A 26,731-nucleotide genomic window follows, 5' to 3' on the forward strand; every position below is an offset into this window, starting at 1 on the left:
GACAAAGTACAATGTGTATGTAGAGTACAATAGGATGAGGAATAGAGGTGAACTCATCCAATACCCATTAGCTTCCTTAGAAAGGCAAAACACTCTACTAAGAGACTTTTCATGAGCAAATTTGCATGATTTTAGTTAGTTGAGATCTTGACAATGTCAATAGATTTATCCTCCATGATCTCTCTGATAAATTGATACGATACCTCAATGTGCTTCATCTTCGCATGGAAGACCAGACTAGACAACTCTCATAGAATCCAAATACAGTGTAGGAACCACATTGTCCTAACCAGAGAGTCTCCTTGCAAGCCTCAATGGTGGCTGAAACATACTCGACCTCTATAGTAGAGAGAGCAGTCTATTTTGCACATTGGACATCCAAGAAACAGCACCCCTAGCAAAGATAAATACATAGCCAAAGGTGGATTTTCTATTGTTTACATGTCTTGCATAATCAAAGTCAGTGTACCCCACAACTCTTCTATCATGGCCACCATAATATATGCACATATTTGATGTTCCCTTCAAGTACCTCATGATACCCTTGATGATATCCCAATGCCAATTGCCAGTTGTAGCCATATAGCATGCCAGAAGTCCCACTGCAAAAGCTATGTCAAGATGAGTGGCTATCATGGCATATATCAAATTGGCCACCATTGCAAATGCATAAGGGATCTTGGCATCCCACATATGAAACCACTTAAGGACCTTCTGGATATACTCCTTTTGTGATAAGTAAAGGAGCCCCTGAGAGTAGTCACGCATAATGTGCATCCCAAGTATATGTGAGGCCTATCCCATGTCTTTCATCTCAAAGCTATTCTTGAGCTGACTTTTTAGAGCATCCATCTTATCAGGAGCTCTCTAAGCAATCAACATGTCATCCACATAGAGTGCTAAAATCAAAAGACTATTATCATGAGCCTTCTTTGTATATAAACACACAACTATATCATTGTGTGTATAGTCTTGTGAGTGCATAAAAGCATCAAACTTGTGGTACCATTCCCTAGGTGCTTGCTTAAGGCCATAAAGGCTCTTTCTCAATCTGCACACTAGGTGTTCCTTGCCTTTTTCCTCAAAGCCCTTAGGTTGCTATATATAAATCTTCTCATGCAAGTCCCCATATAAGAAATATGTCGTAACATCCATCTGATAAAGGTCGAGATCTAACTAAGAAACCAATGCTAGTACTAGGCGTAGGGTAACCATCTTGACTATAAGAGAAAAGACTTCCTTGAAGTCAACACCATGCTCCTATTTAAAACCCTTAGCAGCCAAGATGGCCTTATAGGCAAGCTTGGGGCATCTAGGAGTGCTCTTCAACTTGTATACCCACTTGCATGGCAATGCACGCTTTCCACCAGGCAAAGGAACCAACTTCCATGTATGATTTTTCTATAAAGAGTCAAACTTAAACTACATGGCCCTCTCCCAAGAATGATTATCGCCATGGTGCATTGCCTCATCATAAGTGAGATACTCATTTGCATATGTTACCATCACATAATCAACAAAGGGCTCAAACCACTCAGGAGAACATTTAACTCTAATAGAGTATCTCAAGGCAGGCTAAGGAGCCTGCATATTCCATCTAACATCATGGTCATGGGCCGTTGGAGCATCAGCCTGCTATTGTGTGGGCTATTTAGCTGGCTACATGGGAGCAACAGACTCCTCTGAAATATAGCCCTACATATCTTGACTATCCGCTCAAGCTGCTTATGCATATTTTCCTCATGGAAAACTACATCATGGGTGGCTGCGGATGACTTTCTGAGCCTGTGGATCCCATACTGATTTCCCATCTCACCTACCTCCCCATAACCAAGAAAGATGCATTTCACAGACTTAGAATCTAGCTTTGTGTGCTTGTTCATGGGTACACAGCAGAAAGCATCATAACCAAAGGCACGCAAATGAGCATACAAGGGAGGTTTTCCAGACCACACCTCCTTTGCAAACTAAAAGTTAATAATACCTCAAGGAGATCAATTGATCAAGTGTACGGTAACAATCACTGCCTTAGCCCAGAATTGTTGTGATAAGCTTGCCTAGCTAAGCATACTATGGATCCTTTCATATATTGTCTTACTCATGTGCTCAATACCATTCAGGGGTGGGGTGTACGGGGCGATCAATTGAGGCTTAATATCCCTCTCATTGAAAAACTACTCAAAGGCTTAAAGACATACTCACCTCCATTATCTGATCGTAGGCATTTTACCCTATACCCAGACTAGTTCTCAACCAATGCGAGCCAATGTTGAAAGGTAGCCACCAAAACATCAGATTTCAACTTTATGGGATATGCCCAGACCTTATGTGAGTAATCATCAATGAATGTGACAAAGTACTTTGTGCCTCCTAACAACTGACAGGGCATAGGTGCACAAACATTAGAATGAACAAGAGTTAAAGGCTCACCCATGTGCAGAGTGCCAAACTTCTTATGTGTACTATGTGTCTACTTGCCATACAAACAATGATCACATGACTCAAAACACTTATTGTCAAGGGACAAAAGATATTACAAAAGAGTCAGTATTTTCATTCCCTTTAAGGACATGTGCCCAAGGCGATGATGCCAAAGTGATACATGTGGAACTATAGCCACAAACAAAACATGGCCTATAGATCCAGATACAAACAAGGGATATAAAGTGCTAGACTTGGCACCGTGTTAGAACAAGGTTCCCATGGGTGATCTTCTAAGAAGAATCCCCAAAGAAAATAAAGTAACCCTCATCATCCAGTGTGCCAATAGAGATAAGACTCTTCATGAGAGCTGGTACATGTTGAACATTATGCAAATTAAACATACTGCGCGTGAACCAAACTATAGCACGATATCACCAATACTAACTATCTGTAATGCCAAGCCATTCCCCAAATGGATAGATCCAGTGATATTGCAATAGGAGTGGAACCACTCTCTATGAGGGGTCACATGAAAGGAAGCCCTTGAATCCATCAACCAACACTGAGTAATACTAGGTGAGGCATCGATCAACTATGACTCATCCAAATAAGAAGCTATAAGTATGTAATCATCATCAGAGTCATGTTATTGCACTACATTGATCTCTTCAATCTTAACACTAGACTTAGTAGGGACAATGCTGCGATCATCAAACTTGTCGTGCACTTTCCCTTTGTCCTTTTCCTTATGCTTGTCAATGAGCATTTTATGGTAATGTGGCTTGATATGTCCTACTTTCCCACAATAATGGCATGTCAAATCGGACTTGCATCCACAAGACTTACTGCCACGGGAGTTAGAATTAGTAGAGACTTTTGCAAGTCTCTACCACGGTGGTATTCCTACTCTTGCCATCATGGTTACCTTGAATAGTCAAAGCATGAGAAGTATGAGAAGCATCCACATTCTTCCTATTTATCTCCTTTCTTAAGAGTGCACCCTCTACATCAAACAATTTCAACCCATTCTCAGGCATATTTACACACATAGTAGTACAGAATGTGTCCCAAGACTGAGGATGTGTGACCAACAAGAACAAAAGTGGAAGATTGTCAAACTCAATACCTTGTGATGACAGCTGGCCAATGATAATATGAAACTCGCTCAAATGTTGAGAAACACTCATACCTTTCTTCATACAAAGCTCCATGCTGCTTTAGCTAATACATTTGAGAAGCAGGGCTCTGCTTATAATAGAGATTACATATTTTCTCCCAAATATCCCATGCAGACTACCCATCTATGACAACATTATAATAAATCTGCTTGTTGAGAGACAAGGTAATCATAGACTTGGAAAACTCATCTAAGTCATCCCATACATCATGATCTTGACCTTTAGGCTTAATGCTCTTACATTTGATCGGCCTAGTCTGAGATTTCTGCACTAAAACTTGCCAAAACAAGCTTCAAACAAGAGGTATGGACTAAATAATGGGATGTCCACAAATTATGACCAAAATATCATCAAATGGAGGGGAATACTCTAAAAAAAATTCAATAGTCCGTAATTACAACATGCTGAAAATGAGACACAGTAGTAAGAAATCAATGCCAAATAGGGGCAATCATTGATATAAAACAACTTGCAACATGTGGGCAGAAGTTTAAGTAGCTCAAGCCCAATTGCAAATAAAATCCAAAGCTCAATGTAACATCCAAGTGTCAAGTAAGTGGTTCCCATTGGAACAAAATTCAGATGCCAGACGAGCAAACAAAGCTTAAATCCTCATGTGAGTGGCATCCAAGATACATCAAGTACATAGTTGGGAGCATAAGACCTAATAGAAGCTTAAAGTCCATAATGTCATAGATCTTTGAAGCATCCAATCAAGTAATTGATAACCAATGTCAAATGTCCTAAGCTCAAATGCATTCAATAGCATAACCAAGCATAGAGCTTCAATGTCATGCACCAATACATCTGATAGAATGCCTGAATAGCATAAAAGAGCATTGGGCATAGACTGTCCTAGTTAAAAGCTTGCTATCCATTGTATGTACAACAGTAAAATGACAGTCAATACTGAGCAAAAGCAAGCTCAAGCAAAGCCCAAAAGCATTCAGAGAGCATGGCCAAGCATGTGGCATCAACCATAGACATCAATGTATCATCCCAAGTAGTTGGGAAACATCAACAATAGGCATATGCTTTCACTGATAAAATAGCCTTTAGCCTTTCTTATTACATCAATAAAAGTGACAGTAAAATTGAGCCAAATATGGGCTCAAATTAGTCCAAAAGCATTCCAATACATTGGCGAAACATTCCCTAAGTGTCCAACATCAAATGAGCATCCCAAGACCATCACATTCCTCCACAAGTGGAGTCATGGCACTCTTCCAATATAAATGGAACCTTGTCAGGCATCACACATCGGAGATAGATATCATCAACACCCTGCCAATATAGTGTTCCTGTGATCAAGGGAAATTTCAATGCATGTTGTTTAATTTTCCTCTTCTCCGATTTTGATAAAGTAGCTCCAGTCTCTCTCGTAGAAAGATAGTGCGTTATAGCAGCATACCAAGAGGGAATAGACGGTGTATCAATCTTGAACAAAGTTTCCATATCACTTCCTTCAGTCGATACCTCTTTTGGCTCTCCAAAATCCACAAGACACTCCACAATGCTATGAATCTTTGGCGGCTTGCTCTTAATCTCCTAATCAAATTCCTGCAAAGTGATTAACCACTTTGCTAAATGGTCAGGCGACTGTAACTTATTTAACAACAATTGAAGCCCTTCCACCTTTGTATAAAAAACCACCTTCTCATAAAGAATGTAGCGCCTGAACTTTTTGGTCGCAAATACCATCGCAAGGCACAACTTCTCCATATAGGTGTAGTTAAATTCCGATTTGCCCAACTTTCGACTAGCAAAAGCTATTGGATGGTACCACTTCTCCTCCCAAATTTGGGATAAGCAGCAGCTAATACTATACATGGTTGCTGTTGAAAATATATAGAATATTTCGCCCCTTTTAGGTACTTTTAAAACAGGTGCTTTGGCAAGCTCCTACTTCACATCGTCAAAAGATACTTTGCAAGCATCACTCCATGCAAACTGATAGTTAAAGGACAATAGGTTCGTCAGTGGCAACATTCTTTCTGCCAAGGCATTGATAAACCTCCGATAATACCCTATCGATGACATAAAGCTATGCACTTCCTTTGGAGTACGTGGCGGACTCATGGCGACTATGACGCTGATTTTTTCAGGGTCAGTCGTAATCCCTACCTAACTAACCACATGCCCTAACAATAGCCCATAAGGCACTCCAAAGATGCACTTCCGCGGATTGAGAGCTATGCAAAATTGTCTGCAATGCTTGAAACACTTATGCAAAATAATCAATTGCCTTTCTATTATGGTGGCTGCCCCCAAGTCATCAATGAATACTTTCAACTCCTTTGGAGAGATATCACCAAAGGTCTTGTCGGCTATTCTTTGCCACAAACCAGGTGCATTACATAACCCGAATGCCATCACATGGTATGCAAAGGTACCGAAGACAGTGATAAATGCCATTTTCAGCTTGTCTTGCTCAGCAATCCCCATTATGGTTATACCTTGCAAAGTAATCCATGAACGAATATATTTCCCTACTTGCCAATTGATCCAAAATTTGGTCAATAAATGGCAATGGGTTGTAATCTTTAACAATCTTTTTATTTAGCTCTCTAAAATCTACACAAAGATGGATTTGATTATTATTATTCTTTCTAATCACAACTGGCAAACACCATTCAGTATGCTGAACTGGGAAGATCAAACCCACCTTCTGCAACTTCTGAAGCTCTTCAAACAGCCCGTTCCTTAGTTCAAAAGGCATGCACCTTACTTTCTGATGTATAAGGCAGGTGCCTTCCTTTACAAGAATGGTATGCACAGCCAGACTGGAAGGAATACCCCTAGGTTTGTCATAGCTCCAAGCAAAGATGTCGCAGAACTCGTGAATCAGGGACATAGTCCTCTCTCTCTTCCAAACTGAGCATGGAACCTAATTTGATTGGCCGCGAATCATTAGGTGTGTCAAGGTCCAACTCAATAACATCCGCATCTCTTATTTGATCTTGAGGCTCTATCGACTCATTCAAGGTTATCTGATAAATATCCTCTGTAGTGGACCCTTCTTTAGATCCATCACTTGATGACGTCTCACTACTAGATGGATCATCTACTGTTTCTAATTCAGTGGAGGATAAATGAGCTCTCTCACTCTAAGAAGACTCAGGGTAAGCATCCACTATTACATGATGAGCACCTCGACCTAGAATCACTCGACCAGCGGGTATATCGACTTGACAGTCTCTTCGTAGTAGAATCCATGGCCTGCCTAGCAAAACTCAATAGCTAGGACATCCTGCAAACCTTATCACCCTAAAGTCCATATAGCATTCCACGCTCGCAACTGTAATATGGACTTTAGTGATGCAACCTTCCGGTTGCCTTAGACTATCATTAGCCATCCTAAGAAGTGTGGAGCCATTTTTTTGGATCTCTAGACCTAACCTCTCCATCAAATCTGAACTCATGATATTGATGGAGGATCTAGTGTCCACGATAGCGTGCTCCACTAATATTCCATCCACATACGCTGGAACCCTAGGGCAATGCTTTTCAACACGATCAAACCAATCTTCTCCCACTCTAGCTATGCCCAAAGGTTCTACAATATACTCTATACACATGATTTTCTTGAATTCCTTGCATACTCATGGAGAAAGTTTAATCAATTGTAGGAGATTTACGTCTGGTTTAACTTTGCAAAGAAAACTTGCTAGGTCAAAGTCGTGGTAGTTAGCCAAACTTCTCTTCTCACGCCAAACCATTCTCTCCTTTGATCTTTGGATTGACTTTGGTGCCTCTTTTTTAGCCTTTACCTTCTTTCTTGGCAACCCTTTATCCTTCTCAGGATCAACTTTACTACCAACAGGTTTTAAAGGTCCACCTTCCATATCAGGATTCAGGACTTGCTTTTCCCTAGCATCTTGCTCAGGGCTTCCCTCGATAGGTTTTACAATTCCTTTGTCACCCTCTTTGATCTTTTGATCTCTTGTTATTGCTCGTAGATTAGAAGTTTCAGCATCATTGACACATACGGCCTCAATAAGGTTGACTCCACTGCCATGAGGCAACTCCTCTGCAGTAGCCTTTCCTCATTGCAGTAATTGTCCTGGTCCCTCATCTTGCTGGAGATTATTTCCTTGTGCGCGATGGTTAACTGGACATGGTTGTTTACTTCCTTGTTGGAGAGAACTAATCTTACTCCAACAGGTAGTAGCTAAGTGGCCAGACTTTCCGTAAATATTGCATTTAACATTTGGACAATTCCTAGGGAAATGTTGGCCACCACACCACTTATAACTAAATCTTGATATATTTCTGCATAGTGCATCATTCCTCACGCGGTCTAGAGAAATCGGAGGCATAGAGAATCTTCATTCCAACAGCCAGGAGTGTTCCTCTCCATTTGCCCGATCAAAAAATGCTTAAAAATTGGGGGAAAATGGGGCGCCGAAAAACTAAACCCCCCTCCCTCCCCATGGCGTTTCCTTTCTTGAGTTTTTCTCCAAGCTTAAGCTTTTAAACCCAAAGTATTTAGTGCATGACTTTTACTTTCACACTTTCGACAAGTGGATTTTTCAGTTTTGAGAGGGCAACCGACATCGGAATCAAGACATTACAAGATATAGGCCTTATACTGATGTTAAAAGTGACGAAAATGTAAATAAAGAAAATTTCTCCCATCATCACAAAAAGTGTCGTTATTGTCGACGCCATAGAACAGTCGGTATTAGTGTCGTTATCAACGTCGCTATTTGTGTTGGTATCAGCGCGTCGCATGCTATTTGCATTACCGATGCGGATAATGATGCTTTGCGACGCTAATAACACGGGTGTAGGTAAATTTGTGACGCTAATAGCGACATTAACAGGGGATTTTTTTTTTGTGGTAGGGTAGCTTGTGCTATATGTTAGGCCATACAAAATAGTTTCTACACTGTGTACAATGCTCATGTAAATAAAGACAAAGTGTACTTAAATCATAACACTGATACATGAAATAAATACATGATCGCATAATGAAAGCGACTGGTACAATCATGGCAAGATATCACTACTATATAGAAAATGTCTACACAGATCAGGTGACAAAAAAAGAAGGGTGTGTGAGCTTCAGGGATCCAAGGGCGAGCTATAGATTCTCGCCATCTGAAAGCTCGTCCTGCTGCAAAGAAGCATCGAACGGACTTTGCAAAAAAAGAAACAACTACACATCGGTCCACCATACAATAATGCATTCTAATTAAACATGGTAGCTACAGACTAGAAAGATGAGTGACTTACAGGGCCACCGCGTTTATACAATCGGTTGATCAATGCAGTGAGACCATGCCTCTCTACATATCGAGTCTCAAGGCCGGTCAGATCGCGATTTGTAATGGAGTGCTGCAAAGGAAACAAAATACTAACTATTAGAAACACGATTGTCAATACAAAGGATATTGTAAAAAAATAAGCAAGCAAAACAAAAGAAAAACTTACAAAGTCCTCCAGATATGTCCTGTGCCGCTACTCCCAAGATGATGGACCACTCCGGCCTCTAGTTGTGCCCTCACCGCCTCGCGCTACTAACTCTAATGTCCTGGAGAATCTGTAGCCTCCTCCCTGAGTTGACGCTAGTCGTCCGCGTCTAGCCACTCGAGCTTTGCAGCCCCACTCTTGAGTGCCTTGCGTGTGTCCAATCATCTATGTGACATATATGCACGCATGCACTCCATCATCCAGTATGTAGAAAACCTATCTGTTGTGGCTGGTACCAGAAACTCCTCATGCAAGGATGCTACTATGTAGTCCTTGCTCCCCTCCGGTATATTGTTCCAATGATCCAAGACGTTATGGCGAAAAACTTATTGGCACAACTCTCTCATACGAGCCATCACCCTCCTCCTCTCATCATTCATGATGATGGCTCTTGACCTATCATCTACAAAATAGGCATACCCCTATGGGTATGCCTAAGATGGGTCCTCTCCCACTTGCGACCGATCTCTTGGGCATATCCAGGAGACCCTTGTACATTTGGTGTATCGACCAGGGTAGTATCTATCAGAGTAGCACCCATAGGGGTGCCACTTGCGGATGACTGAGCAAAAGCTGGAGTAACTAGAGTAGACGTCCCCACAGGTGTGACAAATCCCAGAGGTGACGCAACTCCAGTAGAACGACGAGACGGAGACACTGTGTCTGTGCCTCCACAGCAACCACCTGAGCCACGCTCTCTGGAACTGCCACGAGAGTGAGGAGTAGCACCTGTATCCCGAGCCGATCGCGGGCTCACTGCATCTGTATCTCTGCAACATCCCCCTGACCCTGAAGCACTCCCTCCGTTTGGCCCAAGTTTGGAGAGTCAACCTCGTCTGCTTGAAGATGAAGCATCTGATTGCACCGAAGTAGATGTAATAAAGCGGCCTGACGATTTCCGAGACAGGTCCTAGTCTACCATGTCTCTGAATCTCGCCATTTAATCTGGAGACATGCGTGTGAAGATATCTTGCAACTCCTCATTGCTCATCTCTCGACTCATCCTGATGATCTAAGTATCCACAAAGGTCACCTGCATATACAAAAAATGATGTTAGCATAATCAATTTAAATCATACAAAGCACAGTAATATAAATCTTTAAAAAATGATCTTACTTAAAATGCATATCTTATGTACCCTTATAAGCGATTAGTCAATGAATTGAGTAAGTGGATGCTCCAAATATGAAGTATCCTATGGTTCCATATCAATCTCCTGGCACAATGCAGCATAAACTGGAAGGTTGATAGACATGTCACTACAAAAGGATGAGTCCACCTCGTTCTTAACTCCTGTATTTCCATTATTGTTACTCGATGCTGGCTCCTCTACATGCTCCAAGCTTTCAGTGGCCTCCACCCCTTGCAATATCGACCCCTCTATTTGTATATTGTCCTCATCTATGCTCGAAACATCGCTTTGATCATATACTCTCGCACTTTGGAGAGTTGAAGGTATAACATACCACCATTGAGGTTGTCGGGGGTTTGGATAGAAGATTACGTGTTCACAAATACTTACAAGAGAGATTAACTATTGTGACATGTACCATGTCGTAATACAATTAATAAACAAATGAGGTCATGCACATGTTCAAAATGGGCTGGCAACACAAAGGTGTCGCACGAATCCGTCCATTTTTTTTTGGAATTTATTTCGAGAAATCCAGATGAACCTTGTCAAATTGTTGCTCTAGCTCCTTCAAGTACCACTTTGAACCACTGCACATCGATATAAGAATAAGTTGGTTTAACATTCTCAACTGCCTTTACCATATAAGAATAATGGTAAGCTACATAATCTTCAAAACAAAATCTTTTAACATGATATCTAACCCTACTAGACCTGCATACCACTGGATCGCTCACATTGGAGCCTTTACATTACCATGTGCTCTTTGTACACATGGTGTCTTGATTGAAGGAATACCAAGCTCATCATCCAAACTCCCTAAACCAAAGTAATTTCCATCAAATCCCAAATGATTGGCAGATGCATCATTACCATCTAACACTTTCTTATTCCCTTTGTCTTTACTTGCAACACTAGTAGATGCACCTAAAGATGTGGGATTGCTCCTTAACCCAGATAAAGGGATAATTGTAGATGTAGTATTAGATTATGTTTCTGGTCCACTAACACTCTATGATTCTCTCTTTTCTTTTTGCACATAACTATCATGTTCATAATCATAATCCAATGCATCACCACTAGATACATACCAATTACTCATCTCATAAAAAATAGCATCTCTACTCACTTTGAACTCACTTGTGATAGGGTCATAATAATGATACTCTTTTTTCTCTCAAAATTATCTAATGAAAATATATTTTTAAGCTTTTGAATCTAGCTTCTTTCACAGTTCATCTAGCACATAATCATATGTAATACAACCAAACACTTTCAAGTATGACACAATGGGCTTCTTGTCTGCTTTGTCTATGCACGGGTCATGACATGCAATGGGATAGGTGTGGCCTCCCCATCGAGTGTCTCAACACCAAAAAATCCCAATGGGGATGATGGCTCATTCATTGAGTTAGAGGATGGCTTTTGTTTAGGGAAACCAACAAAGAGGTATGTGATTTTGCATTCAACACATCTCTGATCAGCCTTGTCTCGATTTGCTTGCTCCCTTTCAGGGCAGCACAAAGAGATATGCCTTGGGTGACTGCAAGTCCAACATGTGATTGGCTCTTGGGTCTGCCTTCCTAAGCCTCTACCTCTTCCTCTACCTAACGCCATCACTAGTACTAGTCAGTAGTCCATAAGGAGCGCATTTCCCTCTTTGTCATATGAGACATAAGGGTGCATGTAAGATTCTTCGTCGTTTAGCTCCTCCGTGTAGTGGACTGGAGCTTCATTTAGTGGATGGGTCTCGTAGGGTCCAAGTGGTCTAGGTATGCCTGTAGGGTCTATCTCCATCCTAGGAATGACTGGCTTGGCATCATTGAGTGCCAGGAGAGCCAATGGGACTCCCCTTCTAAAGAAGTTTGGCAGCCTATTGGCTAGGTATGGTTGATTATATGGTTGCTAGTACGGGAGTCTCCTCGGTAGTCTCCAATGCATAGCATTGTGGCTAAACCTACCACAATTAGCACAAGGTCAGGACCGAGGGTCCTAAAACTCAGTTAGCAGGTGGTTTCCACTTCAATACACATATTGGATGTGAGGGCGTGTTGGTCATCTCATCATCTCTTGTAATCTTGCTAGCTTCATCTTCATCTCCACTAGCTCATGGCTTGAGTCAGTGCCCTTGCCTTTATCCTGATGAGTACTTGGGTTGGATCTTTTGCTTGTCGTCGAAGCTCTCTCGGAATTCCTAGAGATAGTCTCATCTCGATTTGAGCTCCTGAAGTTTCTCTCCTTGAGCTGGTCATCCACTCTAATGCCCTCTTCAAAGACCCTCTCATCAAAGCATCTCGCTCTAAGCTCAAGTTGTCGGCCAAGGTCTTGTAGAGCTCTTCGCTTCGTATTCCATTAATGAATATTGTGGACACCACTCTCTCAATTGGTAGCTCGATAGTTGGAATTTTCTTGAAGAGACTCCTCACATGGGCCACATAATCCTGGATATCTTCCTTATCCCTTTGCTTGACATTCATCAGCCGCACTAGCATCTTATCTAAGTACCCAGCCTCTGAGAATCTCTTAATGAAGAGATTCTTAGGTCATTGAAGTCATTGCACTCTGCAACATCTAAACTGGTGTACCAAGTCCTTCCCATGTTGTGTCGCCTAAGCATAAGCCAAAGGCTTGCAATCGTTGAGTGAGATCAGTGAGGCCGTTGGCTTCACAGACCTGCATGAACTGCTCCACGAAGCTGTAAGGGTCATTGTCTGGCTGGTATTTGTCTAACTGCTTCGCGGCTATAGGGATTTTAGACTAGCTCTTGGAGCCTTGAGAAACCCCTAATCCTACAAGCAATGAGGTTGCCATTGCAGTGGCAATTCACTTGGCAGAAGTGTTCTCTAACAGTCGCTTCATGAGAAGCTCACTCAGCGTAAGTTCTTCTTCTAGCTCTCTTTCCCTTTCGGCATCCAAGGTCTATCCTAATTCTATTTGCTAGCACTACACCCACTAAATTTCATGTACCTCCATGTTTTTTTGCAAGCTACTGGCTTACTGCTCCTAATTGTATGTCACTAGGCTTTGCAAGGCCTCCCATGCTAGTCTCCTCTACTCTCCAAAGTCTGCTATGACATCCTCGAAAGTCCTACCATGGTGGTCTGTCCGGGCCTATAGATCGTAATTGGCGACCAGCTACGCTGGATTTTTGGAGACCGCCTAGGTCAAGCTCCTCATCCGTCTGTGGTTAGTACTTGTCTCTGCCATGTCCGCGGTCTTGTGCTCCACCAAGTTATCGATGAGGGTGAGTAGATCCACTTCTTTGATGGAGTCTGTCCTTGCTACAATTAGCTTCTCTATTGCGTTTTTAGCTAGATCCTATACTTGGGATTTCAATCACCTAGCTAAGTCTCAGGGTCTTCTCCTACTACTAGTGGGTTCCTTCAGGTTATTGTGTCTGAGTGAGTTCCTTGTTAATTACATGCAATTCTCAATTTACAATCACTCTGTGTGTGTGTGTGTGTGTGCATGCGTGCGTGCATGCGTGCGTGCATGCGCGTGAGCGTGCGTGTGCGTGTGCGTGTGCATATGCGTGTGTGTATGTGTGCTCTTTTTCGTGCAGTTAAACAATCAAGCTTTCAACTTTTATTAAGTGTACTTCAAGTGCTAGAAGATAGTATGAGTGCGAAGACAAGATGACTATTCAGCTTTCGCACTCCCACTTGTATTCGTGGCTTGATGGGGCTCTAAGCTTGGTTCTGGCCTTTCTTGATGCTTGCTAGGGTCTCCACCATGTCATTCAATTCGTTCAAGGGGATCGAACTGGGGTCTTCTAGTCATCCTATGGTCCTAAGCATATTAAATTTGCTACTAAGTGCGTCAACACTGTTCTTGGCCGTTCAGCTACCATTCTAGGTATGAACTGCCTATAAGGTATTTGATGCGTTCTCCTGGTGCAGGTTGCACTCTACGTTGTCCAAGATGTGTCAAATTCCCAAATTTGACAGTCCATGTGTGTCTGATTGTGCAAGGTCCAATTCTAGAAATCGAATGTCCGATTTACCAATGGTCTAATTTAGTATGGTCTGATTCACATTAGGAAAAAAATAAACTCACAAATGGGCCCATGTGAGCCTTTTGGATTGTCCAATAAAAAGGCTAGATGCTGACATCCATGAGGGTGAATCTTCTCTCTCCAAATCTTGGGTAATCTATTAAAAAAAGAGTAGTGGGGGACTTTAAAAAAGAAAAAATGAAAAGTACACAAAATTTGAGTTTCTCTCACCTTGTATTTCCCTACCTTTTTTTGGAGAATTTTCAATTTCGGTTTTTTTCCCTCTCACGAAATCAGTTTGACCCAAAAGTTGAGCAACATACCGCTTTCCCTCTCTTCTCTATACTCGTGAATGTTCGTCTCCATTGAAGCTCCCTACCTGAGAGTGATTAGGGTTTTGAGCATTATGCTTACCTCTGCACTTTCTTCTCCATGCAACTCCAAATTTTGGCATTTTCTCTTCTTAGCTATTTTTTCAATAGGGTTTGATGTCGTTTCTTATTGTTATTGCTGTTTCATTGCAGAGATTGTTTTGGGTAGGAGACAGAGGTGCTCATCTCTGTCTCTCTCTCTCTCTCTCTCTCTCTCTCTCTCTCTCTCTCTCTCCTTCCTTTCTTTCCCCCCTCTCTCTATGTGTTGTTTCTCTTTTATGTTGTATTTTCAATAGAATTTGATGTAACTTGGTTCTAATTGTTTTTTTCTTGCAGAGTTTATTTGGAGCAAGAGGCAAAGGTGTTAATCTCTCTCTCTCTTTGGTTTTCTTTTGTTGATATCTTTTCAATACAACATAATGTCAGTTCTAACCCTTATTTTTGTTTTATTGTAGATATCACATTGCATAAGTGCTCGTCTCTCTCTCCCTCTCTCTTTCTCTCTCTGTGTTTCCTCTTTTCTACTGTTTTTTCAGTATACGTTTATGTAAATACTAACTCTTGCTATTGTCTTTGCAGAGATCAATTTGGGAAAGATTGAATAGGTGCTCATTTCTTTCTCTCTCTCGTATATCACACACACTCTCTTTCTTTCTCTCTACATTATCCCTTTTCTACTATCTTTACATTAGGGTTTGATGTTAGTTCTAACTCAAGGATCAATTGTTGTCGTAGCACTTAAGACAAGGTAGAGCAGAGATTCTATAGCTCAATTTATGGGTAAATCTGCCATATTTTGTGGTGCCAAAATTTATTCACTTAATTAGTGACTTTTATGTTTGATGGGATTTATGTTTTCTTATGTCCATCATTTGCAATGGGTTTTGATAAGCAACGATTCAATCTTATCTTCAGCAAATCAGCTTATAGGTAAATTGGCCATGTTTTGTATTGCTTCTATTCATGCAATTATCTAGATATTTTTTGTTAAAAGGGATTCATGCAAGTATTTTTGTTAAAAGGGATTCATGCATGTATTTTTTTATACATGCAAGTATTGTACAAGGTTTAGGTGAAGCACATAATTCTCGATCAACTATTTTGATATGGTGAGTTATTCCTTTGTGCTGGATGATACAGATTTGCTGGAAGTCGATGGTTCAAAAATCCTCTACTTTATTGGTCCTATGTGTCCATTCGGATCTCCATACCAATTGGCAATGATCCATAAACTCTTGTATCATATCATCCATCTAACACACAATGTGTTGAGTCTTAGAATATCTCAGGTGTCAATCCAATGTGCCTATTAAGATTTGCATGCCATGTTGCTGCTATCCTTGTAACAACTACTCTATAATACCTACATTTCATATAATGTATTGAGTCAAATCAAACTCCTATTCATTATAATAAATTTATTTTGGCAAATTTCTCTAAGTATTCTTTTGCTATTCTTTTCATTATATTTCATGTAAGTGGTATAATTAAAGTGATGCCTTGAAATTGAATCTATACTTTGTGTCGATGTATATATCTACATGCGTTTCTATATCGATGTTTGTGTCTATTTACAAAAGTGTAAACGTCTCTTAATGCCATGTTGATTTGTAAGGCATATTGGTGATTACTAGACATACTTAAAATGCTTATTGTCTGGGGGTTAATACATACTTCTTTACATCTAGTGCATAGGTTATAATGCCTGAGAGAAGAACAAGTATTCTCTCGATAGAAGTACGTAATAGAAAATATGAAGAAGGGAATTGGATCATTGATATGTATCATTGCTTGTCTTGGGTACATATGCATCCGACTATGAAGGGAGCTTTCAGGGTGAAAGCATTTGCAATTGCAAATGTATCAAAGCATTGGAAGAATAAAATTTTAGCTCTTAGAAAAAGGAATGTTGACTCTCACCTTGTAATAGAGGCATTTTTACAACATGTATTCATGCAAAAACAAATACATATTGCACGCACACTGCGCTTTCAACGAAATATTGCAAACAGTAAGTATTTGCAACTCATTGAGAATGAGAATTTTCATTATATCTATGTAACAACTTGTCTTGTATTTATAGAAGTATACCCTTCAGATTGCTGTGAGTGGCAAAATGTTGAGAGTTTCACAGGTTCTTTAAGTATTACCACCTCAAAATTGGTAGATTGCTCTTTGAGGGGCATACAATTAAGCAATGTTGCAAATCAGAGTTGGAGGGTTGAGAGAGTGTGCACAAGAGGGAGAGAGCGAGCTCAAGTACAAGACAAGATCTTGTTTAGTTAGTTGCTCAAAGTATAACTAGTACACTCTCCTCTTCATTGAGTGTGTACTTTAGGCTGTTTATATAGCCACTGCTCAGGGAAGTTACTATATGTATATCCTCTACATCATGTGCATTCAAGGCCTATTTATAAATATCCTTATCTATGAAATTTTTCTAAATAAAACATAAACCTTGTCTATTCAATCTATAAATAACCCCTTTATATTACACCCTTCTATATGTAAATAATGTATAAGAATAGTATTTTAAAAACACCTTATTTTGAATCCACATGATGCACACATATATTCATAAGTAAATTACCCAAGAGCCACTAGAGGAGTTAGGGTTAGGGTTTCCCCTGTCCTCGAGTCCTTTTACACCTAGCTACCCTTATCCTCTCTAATGTAGGGAGAGTTCCTATGCTTACCTTTCAACACGCCCCCTCAATGCTAGGTGGCATTGGATACAAATAGGATGCCTCCCCTTAATTCTCAATGCCTTTATAAATGAGGCTACAAGAAAAGCTTATAGGTAGAGAGTGTTACAAGGCTCAAAAGAGTCGGTCACCTGTGGATTGGGAGGCAAAGTTGACCTCCAATTCCTTAGGTACTTTTGAAACACTAGGACACTTACTAGTGATATACCCAGTCTTTTTGCATTTACGGCACTTCATTTTTTTAGGATATTTCTTCCAACAGTTGCTCATAATATGCCCCTTTTTGTGACAGAAAGAGCACTTAGTAGAAGTTGTATGAACTAACACTTGCTCACGGGAAGTAAATGCTGAAGGCCTTCAGTATGGTTTCTCTTCTCTTCATTCATGCATGACTGGATGGTACTTGCTAAAGTTGGGTTCGGGATATTAGTTAGGGTAGTCACAAGGGTTGGAAAGACCTTCTTCACAGACTTTAGCAGGATGGCAATGGCATCTATATCATGGATAGGTGCCTAAATAGAGGCAAGCTGTGCCATAAGCCCCTTCATATGTGAAATGAACTTGCTTAGATATTCTCCATGTTTGTATTCCAAGCTAAAAAACTAAATCTTGAGAAATATCTTGGAGTTCTTCCATCTAGCACCGTAGAGCCTTTTGAGCTCATCCCATTTTTCTTTTGCAGTTGAGAGTTGGTCAATGTGATGAATTAAAGATTCATCTAAATGAAGCATGATGATGGCCTGAGCTTGTTCATCATCTTCTACATCAAGAGGATTAGAAGGGTCAATTACTTTGGTTCCTTGTATGAAGGGCCAATATCCTCTTTCCATAATTTTGTATTTGATCAAAACCTACCAAAGATGGAAATCTTTTCCATTAAATTTCTAATTTTGAGGACAGACATCAACATATATTGTGGCCATTGGGAAGGTCTTACCACTTGTTAGAGCAAGGGCAGTGTCTAGTCCCTTACAACCTTGCCACTGAATGCGGAAGCAAATCAAACGCTTGATATCACAGTTGTAATGAGGAGATAGGCTAAAAATCATACATATCTAATATTTCAAAATATGAGGTGGTCCTTTCTTATGTGCAATCTTCTTCCGAGGTTTAATGGTCTTTTTAGGCTTCAATGATCTGAGCCTAGACTAGACTTCAGGCTCCTCCTTGTGGTATGGCTTAATGGATGAACCTTGTGTTTGATAAGGACGGTCTATGATTTCAATGCTTATTTCTGATGATTCCAAGGAGAGTACAATGACACTCATCCCTCTGATTTCATTGACTAGTGTACTTGAAAAAAGTCACTCAATATATGTAATACAATTGTAGTGTATGATGGTCTATGTGGTTATAATTGTACACATAGACTTACAACTTGAAGAAACACACTGAGTTGTTTTAATTTCCTGATAAAAACATTCAGATTGTGTAAGTATTAGTAGCAATGATGATTAAACAATGTGCCTTAGTGCTTACAAGCACTCATCTGTAGCTCATGTTGCTAGAGATGGTAAATATCAGTCTTGATAAGTTTGATGATAACTTTCCAAGTGCACTAACCTCTAAGATAAGGTTCCCAGATTAGTAACTAACTCAGAAGGAGTTAACTCAGTGATTAAAATCATTGTTAATGACCAAACATTGAGAAATCTGAAAGTTGAAGAAGTTTGAAGCTTCCTGGCTATGACTGCTAGGAAACTGACAGTTAGGGTTTGGCTTCTAGAAGCTAGTAGAGAGATCAAATTTCCCTAAGCCCTCTTAGGGGGAGATGGCCCACAAGGGGGCTATGAAATCCCTATGGTGGCCCCAGTGATTGCACCACCTGCTCTGCCCACTCCAAGCTTGGAGACGTCACGCTACCAGAAACTAAGCTAATTCTGTGTTTCAGACAATGTCATCCTTCTACGTGGCTTATGTCAAGGTTTATGGTGCTGGGCTGTTGCACCCTGAATTGGGGAAGAGTTCCTTAGAAGGGGCCTTGGGTTGAAACCTCCTCCTTTATTCTCCCTAAGTCCTCCATCAGAGGTGGGTCTAGTTTGGCTATGGAGGCAAGATGTAAAAGATGAAGATGATGGAAAATCATGTGCACTTAGTGAAGCTGAGGGTATAGGAAGCTAAAGAGATCAGAGAAGGCTCTGATACCATGTTGCAAGTTAGAGTTGGAGGCTTGAGAGAGTGTGCACAAGAGGGAGAGAGAGAGCTCAAGTACAAGAAAAGATCTTGTTTAGTTAGTTGCTCAAAGTACAACTAATACACTCTCCTCTTCATTGAGTGTGTACTTTAGGCTGTTTATATAGCCACTAGAAGAGTTAGGGTTAGGGTTTCCCCTGTCCTCCATCCCTTTTACACCTAGGTACCCTTATCCTCTCTAATGTAGGGAGAGTTCCTATGCTTACCTTTCAACAAGCTTGCAGAGGACCTTGTTTTTTTCTATGACTTCAAGTACATATTGCCCAAGGGGGGTCAAGAATATGGAACCCTTGAGTCTATGCACATATTGAATCTCAATAGCATAGAATGGCCATTGTGTAGTAGCGACATTTTGCACATGTGTAGCACAAAAATTTTAGCAAACATATTGAATTCTATGAAGCCAAGCACCGGCTTAAAGAATGTACATCTAAGCTGGCTCATACCGATTGCAATTTTTGCACACATGTTCAAGGAATATAAGGGTTTGAGACATACCAAAAGCACGTACGTCATAAAAAGTGCATCAAAGGATTATGTAACAAGGATTCTAGGCAAAACTTGGACATAAAAAATGACTCACAGTCTTGACACAGTGGAGTGTCGAGTCACAACAAGGGACATGACTTTCACGTAAAAATTTTATCTCATAATTGACTATTATCTTAGTTTGGATGAATCAACTAACTTTCCTTTCCAATTACATATACTTTGTCACACGACAAACTTTATGCCTAGTGTTCAAGTATCATAGATGGAGGATGCTCAAGGGTAAATGGTTGTGCCTTGATCAAGACATGCGTGAAAGTGCAGCTGTGGATATTACTGTCATTTGTGAGGGTCGCAAGCCCCAAGTGTTGCAAATGGAGGATGATTGGCCCTTGAGTATAATGTGCCAAGAAAATACAATGTTAATGCAGAATCCACCTGTTAGCTTCTACTTTAAACTAGGTGGTAGGAAAATTCGAAGCCGAGCTAAGGATACTATTACCAACGGAAAGTGTGTGGCACCACATATTTTAGAAATTGTAGAGTTTCCCTAAAAATCCCAATACCACAAGTTGTAATATCCAACACTTATAAATTTTTGGATTTTTTCAACCAATAGAATATTGTCGCTTGCAAACTTGTTATATTTGAAAATTATGGTATTTATGTAAAATCATACACTTATTACACACTTTCCACATCAACACATTTACATATGCATGTAAACTTTACAAAGACATAAGTAAAGCCATAACTAAATATCTTATGTGAACAACCCTTAATGGTTTAAAACTTAAGGTTTTTAAGGTAGAACTAGTTTAGTTCTCGTTTCATTGTTTCATTTCACACTTTCTCTCTTGATCTCTTTATATCCACCACATCCCTCCTACCTGCTACGATGGATGCTCACACACACTTTGATGAGTGGATCCACGACACTATCTTTATCAGCTAGGGTGACGATATATTTCACGTTTCCTTTAACAACTTCAACCTTGAAAGCGTGCTCTCATCACTCGATCCCCCCCTTTAGGTTTTGGAAGACTTTGTGAGCACCATTGCTACCTACACATACTCCATCAAGGGATCCAACACATGACTTGGGTGCCTCTGGAACAACTCATGGTATTTCAGGCAGGGAAGAATCACCAAAAAGTGGTGAATAGGTGTCTGGTCCACGTGGATCCTTCGCATAGAGTATGCATTGTTCCCATGGGCAGTGCACCAGGTACAACACCTTTGGATCTCGTGGAGTGTGATTCTGCATTGGAAATTTACCTCCTTGCATTGGATACACCCCTAGAGGAGGAGAGTAATGAAGATACAACTCCATAGGTTGTTACTATCACATACATGGGAGAAGAACCAATTAAAGAGCCCATTGAAGTAGATGGTGTACAATACTTGCTTTTATCAGATGTGCTGCAATACTTGGAAATGAAGGAAGAAGAGTTATTTTCCATCCTAATCAGGGATTTGATGGAAGACCCGATCGATTATGATTACATGGATGTGCACCCGATGATGGCAGAGATTTGAAGATATGATGGGACAAGCTTAGATACATTGAGTGCCATCATAGCAACACGGGAAAATATTACCTCAGTTGAAGAAGATTACCTTGTGTCGGATGCCGAATTTGAAGCGCTACAGTATGATCTGTTTGGACCAAGGCCCCAGCTTCCTACCAAGGAGTTTGTAGATCCCTCTGCCCAAAGAGGTGCCTTGCTGACACATGAGGAAATGAAGATACAAGATGATCTAGAGATTGTGAGATTTCTAACTACCATATATTTTTATGCAACAAAACTTGACGATAGGGTGCGTCAAGTCCCCGAGAGTCCACTATTTAAATCTTGGCAAAAAATGATGTATGCAACTTCCAATCTGGCATTTGGGACCACTTTCTGGCCCGATCCCTCTGCCCAAAGAGGTGCCTTGCTGACACACGAGGAAATGAAGATATAAGATGATCTAGAGAATGTGAGATTTCTAACTACCACATATTTTTATGTAACAAAACTTAACGGGAGGGTGCATTGAGTCCTCGGGAGTCCATTATTTAAATCTTGGCAAAAAATGATGCATGCAACTTCTAGTCTGGCATCTAGGGCCACTTTCTGGCCCAGAAAGTGGCCGCAGATGCGAGGCTGGCAGCTGCAGGCATCATTTTTTGCACCCAAAAAGTTGCCCCAGCTCTGGCAGCCGTGCATGCATCATTTTTTGCCAAGATTTCAATGGTGGACTCCAGGGGACTTGACATACTCGACCGTCAAGTTTCATTGCTTTCTGATAACTCTAGGTTAGTCGCTAAATATATTGTTTGATTTGACTTTGTTATTCATGACATACTGTATATAGATGAGTTTTCATCAAGGCAAAGAGGAGCTCAGCATGCGGATCGACAAAAGGATTCAACTCTCAAGGAGTACATTGGTAACCTTGTTGTGAACTTGGTAGTCTTCCATAAGAAGTGCTCACCACGAGTGCAAGAAATAATCGTGAAAATGAAAAATTCGGGCTTTGACCAAGTTTGGACCTTTTTGAGTGATACCCGTGACATCTAGCTTGGAGAAGGTGGTGTTAATCAAGCAGTCAAAGCTTCTTTACTTGTTTGACCAAACGTGTGGTGGATCAATGTGTGTGCTTGCTACATTAGGTGACCTTGCTAAAGTGTCTGATCTACTTCTCCTAGAGAAAGAGTTAAAGGGGAGAGCACATCATTTTTTAAGCAAAGAAGGAACTTATATTTTCATTGGAAGCTGGCCCCTCTCCACTGATGAAAAAGCCAAGGAATAATTGAGAGTTCTTGTTGGCTATCAGCTTTTTGTATCTACCATCACTATCACCATCGCACGTATTTTTCTTGATGAATATAAGATATTTTACTTTGTCCATATAAATAAATATTTATTGAATAAATGTGTGGTTCGTGTAAGTGTGATGATAATGTTATTGTGGTACGTGAATGACACATTCACATATGTTAACATAATTCAATATGTAGTACTGCACTTGCGATTGTGCATAAGCAATAACATAACTCGTATTCATATGTATTACTACTTTTGATGCGTTCGTATGTTAAACAAAAATTAAGAGTCATGCGTTTCAAGAAACAAAACAAAACAACTTTACTCAATTATATGAATTCAATACACATCGCATGAGATATTATGTATATATAAATAAATATTCCAATGTGGTAAAGTATACAAATTTTTTTGGCCTTTCAAGATGCTATGGTGCTACAACACTCATTACAAAACCTTTCATCATTAATCTCAAAACCTATGGAGGAGTCCCCTTGCCGTATCGAAGTCGAATGATAAAGTTCATGTCTTTATTTGTGATTGTGACATGCTTTGCATGGATGGCCACAAGTTATGTATCATCGAACAAGTCAATGAGAAACCCCTCTATAGTTGTTTGTAGGGCCTCCATAGCTGTAGCAGTCCACCTTCCTACTGGTGGACCATCCCACACTTGTGCCCAAAATCTTCCCATCCCTTTCAACTCCAAGTCTTGCATGACTTCCCGAACAACCTTATGAAAAGAACTTTTTGGGATGAGAAGCTTGTATCTGCATTGGATCCTCCTTATCTCCCGAAGGGCCATAGTGCCCGGTTTCCATCTCCTCTTCTTTTGTGGTGGTCCTTATGCTCTATAGGAAGCACCTCTTGCTGCACTAGAGGAGGCTCCACCTTGTGTTCCAGGTGGCGGGCCTTGGCATGAGGTCTTGCTGGGGCGGAAACGATGACATGCTTGCTTGGTGCCTGCCATGCAGCCTCGAGGAGGGCGAGATGAAGAAGAGACAAAGGTTGGGGGTGTGAGAATGGAGGAAGCAAAGAAAGCAAGATGTGAAAATGAAAAGAAGAATGAACTTTTAACCCATTTAAACCCCAAAACCAGGTTAATGCAGTTTCATATACACTATCCATCGTGTAATCGTAAATCCATAACCTTTTATCGGAATGCCATGAAACTTCACATACACACTCGTTAGGTGGCCAAGAGCGCTTTTTTTTTAAAAGCCTGCAGATCCCTAGTCCAAAGTTTGGCGTCTGGAGCCACTTTCCTGCCAAAAGTGAGCCCCTTTTTTTTGAAAAAAAAAAGCATGCAAACCCCTAGTCCAAAGTTTGGCATCTAGAGCCACTTTCCTGCCTGAAGTGAGCCCTTTTTTTTTTGAAGAAAAAAGCCTATAGACCCTTGGTCCGAAGTCTGGCATTTGGAGCCATTTTCCTACCCGAAGTGAAAGGCTTCTTTTTTTAAGGCTCTTGGCCACCTAATGAGTGCGCGTGTGAAGTTTCGTCGCATTTTGATACAATTTAGTTTTTTAAAAATTATCCCACACCAAAATTATGGATGGATTGATTATTGAGAAATAAATATCGCGACTACTGGTCCTTAGAAACTTCGCACCACATAGACTATAAAGAGACATCAAGAGTAAAGTTTGCAATGGTAAATTTTTGCATGTTTTTCCTATTGAAATTGATAGTGCTAAGAAAAACTGTAAGTAAGAATTGAAAATATAGTGAACAGGCACAGTCAAAGCTGAGAGTGAATGATAAGAGTAAAAATTTAATTCATATTTTAAGGGCGCATACAATAGTTTTGCACTAGGACATAGTCATATATCTAATGCACAAGGATAACACTATGCCAAAAAAGATAACATTACAAAGTGTGTTCATTCCATTGGAATGAATGCATCCTTCACTGCTTGAAGATTTCTACAAGTTGGAAGTCCTTGGGAGTTACAGTGATGCGCTTCACATGTATTGCACAAAGATGAGCATCAGTTACTCAAGTCAACTAAAAAGGCCTTTGCAACACACTGTAGAGCATGAAGACATTATTTTGTTAAGCAATCAGGTCTATCCTAACATTGTGCCAAAAACCACCTCTTGCTTTCTGTGCAGTAGAGGTCTTGCACAATCTCGCGAACAAGTCTCGAGAAGTTTGCCTTCAGAATGATGAGATCAAAAGAGCGTTGATACCTCCTAATTTCTCTCAAGGCCACTGTATCTTGCTTCCACTTGTGTTTCTTGTGGGGATGTTGGATGCTGAGGAGGACCCTTGTGAGGGAGGCTTAAGGAAGCTGGGTTAGGTTGAGAAGGGGATGCATCTGAACTAGTAGATGCTCCAAGGAGTTGAACACAATATGGGGCTCTGAGCGGAAGCTTATTTGCAACTACCTTAGACCTAACCATCTTTCCTGCACAAGAGATGTGAGAACTCAATGAATAAGATAGAAAGTGAAACCCTCTTTTATATGAACCTAAACTATAAGACTCATTCACATAGATCTATACTCTCTCTTTCTCTCTTAAACTATGAATTGCATTCACACTGAACACATTGTTCATCTTACTATCTTAGCTCTCTTCGAACCCATTTGGTGCCTTGTCGAAGCCTTGTTTCTAGCCACTTGCCATGGTTTTCTTTGACACTTGAGGCTTCATAATGCACTCTTTTAGTGACACGACATGATTCCATCATGTCTATAGCCAATTCATTAGCACTTTCATTTACTCTCTTTTGCGAGAGTTTAGCTTCATCTGCTACTATAATCATATATCACCAAGATAGCAATTGGATCATTGGATTACTACCATTCACCCCTCCACCATGATTGGTTTTTCTTTGGTATGCACCACGTGCTATCCAATGTGAATTTTCCATCCCTTGTGTGGACCAAATTCTAATGCTTTCCTTTTCTGCAAACTATGGTCCATGTGCCTCAAGGATATGCTACAAAGACACATATCACACATGAGTAAAACTATGCTCAACAGTTTATACAATTCATACTATTTTAAAATATTAACTTAGTACACACCATGTAATGTGTGATAGAGCCTTTTCCCCACACTTCCACCATGTTTTTATAGAAGCTATGCACATCATTGATAAATTCTTACTTATCTTCATTGTTAAACACCATCTTGCAAAGTAAGGGAGCCAATTTGTTAAGACTTATCCAAACCTTAGCTTTGGCCAACCTTGTTTTTCCTCCATTACTTAGATCAGGAAATTGCAAAATGTAACTTTTTCCACCTATTGTAGTCCTGCGGCCTATGAATCATGACATTCCTTTCCTCATTGATGGGTGCTAAGAGAAACTTCCTAGTCTTTGCTCTTCCAAAGCAATGTTTTTTTGGCAAGTTACTAGATTTTCTTGATCTCTTCTCATCTTTTTCAATCGTCACTTGATGCTTGTGTAGCCCAGTTTCTAATAGCACTCGCTCCACATTCCTACACGTTGCTTTGCTTCTTTTTCTGGTTGCATCCTATAAGCAAAGAAAATGTATTCATATACAAGTTTCTCCATGATTTTGACAAAAGCATGCAATGAACAAATGTTAATACGATCCAACGGAATGTTGAAGATGGGCTTTCAAGTGGGATCTTCTCTATTGCGTGTCGGTGCAGCACTTGTCACCCTTTGTCAATTCTTATTTTCGTCCTTTCCTTCCATCCTCTCTATCAAGCAATATAGGCATGGATTCTTTGTATTTCCACCATTGGAGATTCCACCATGCATTTTAAAGTTTTCAAGTCTCTTGCAAGTTGCCATTCAATCAAGTATTGACCATACCCTTCAACTGAGAGCATCTCACCATGTTTCTGACAATCGATGATGCTAGGAATGCTCATGTGCAAAAAGAACAACTGCAACACCTTAAATGTTTCCTTAGGAACTTCAAATGCAGCAAACCACCACACATGGTGCTCGGATTGAACACTAAAGTTCCCTAGGTTG

Source organism: Lygodium microphyllum, chromosome 25 (assembly GCF_053477565.2).
Source record: "Lygodium microphyllum isolate KBCC chromosome 25, Lygodium_microphyllum_v1.1.10, whole genome shotgun sequence".
Classification (NCBI taxonomy): domain Eukaryota; kingdom Viridiplantae; phylum Streptophyta; class Polypodiopsida; order Schizaeales; family Lygodiaceae; genus Lygodium; species Lygodium microphyllum.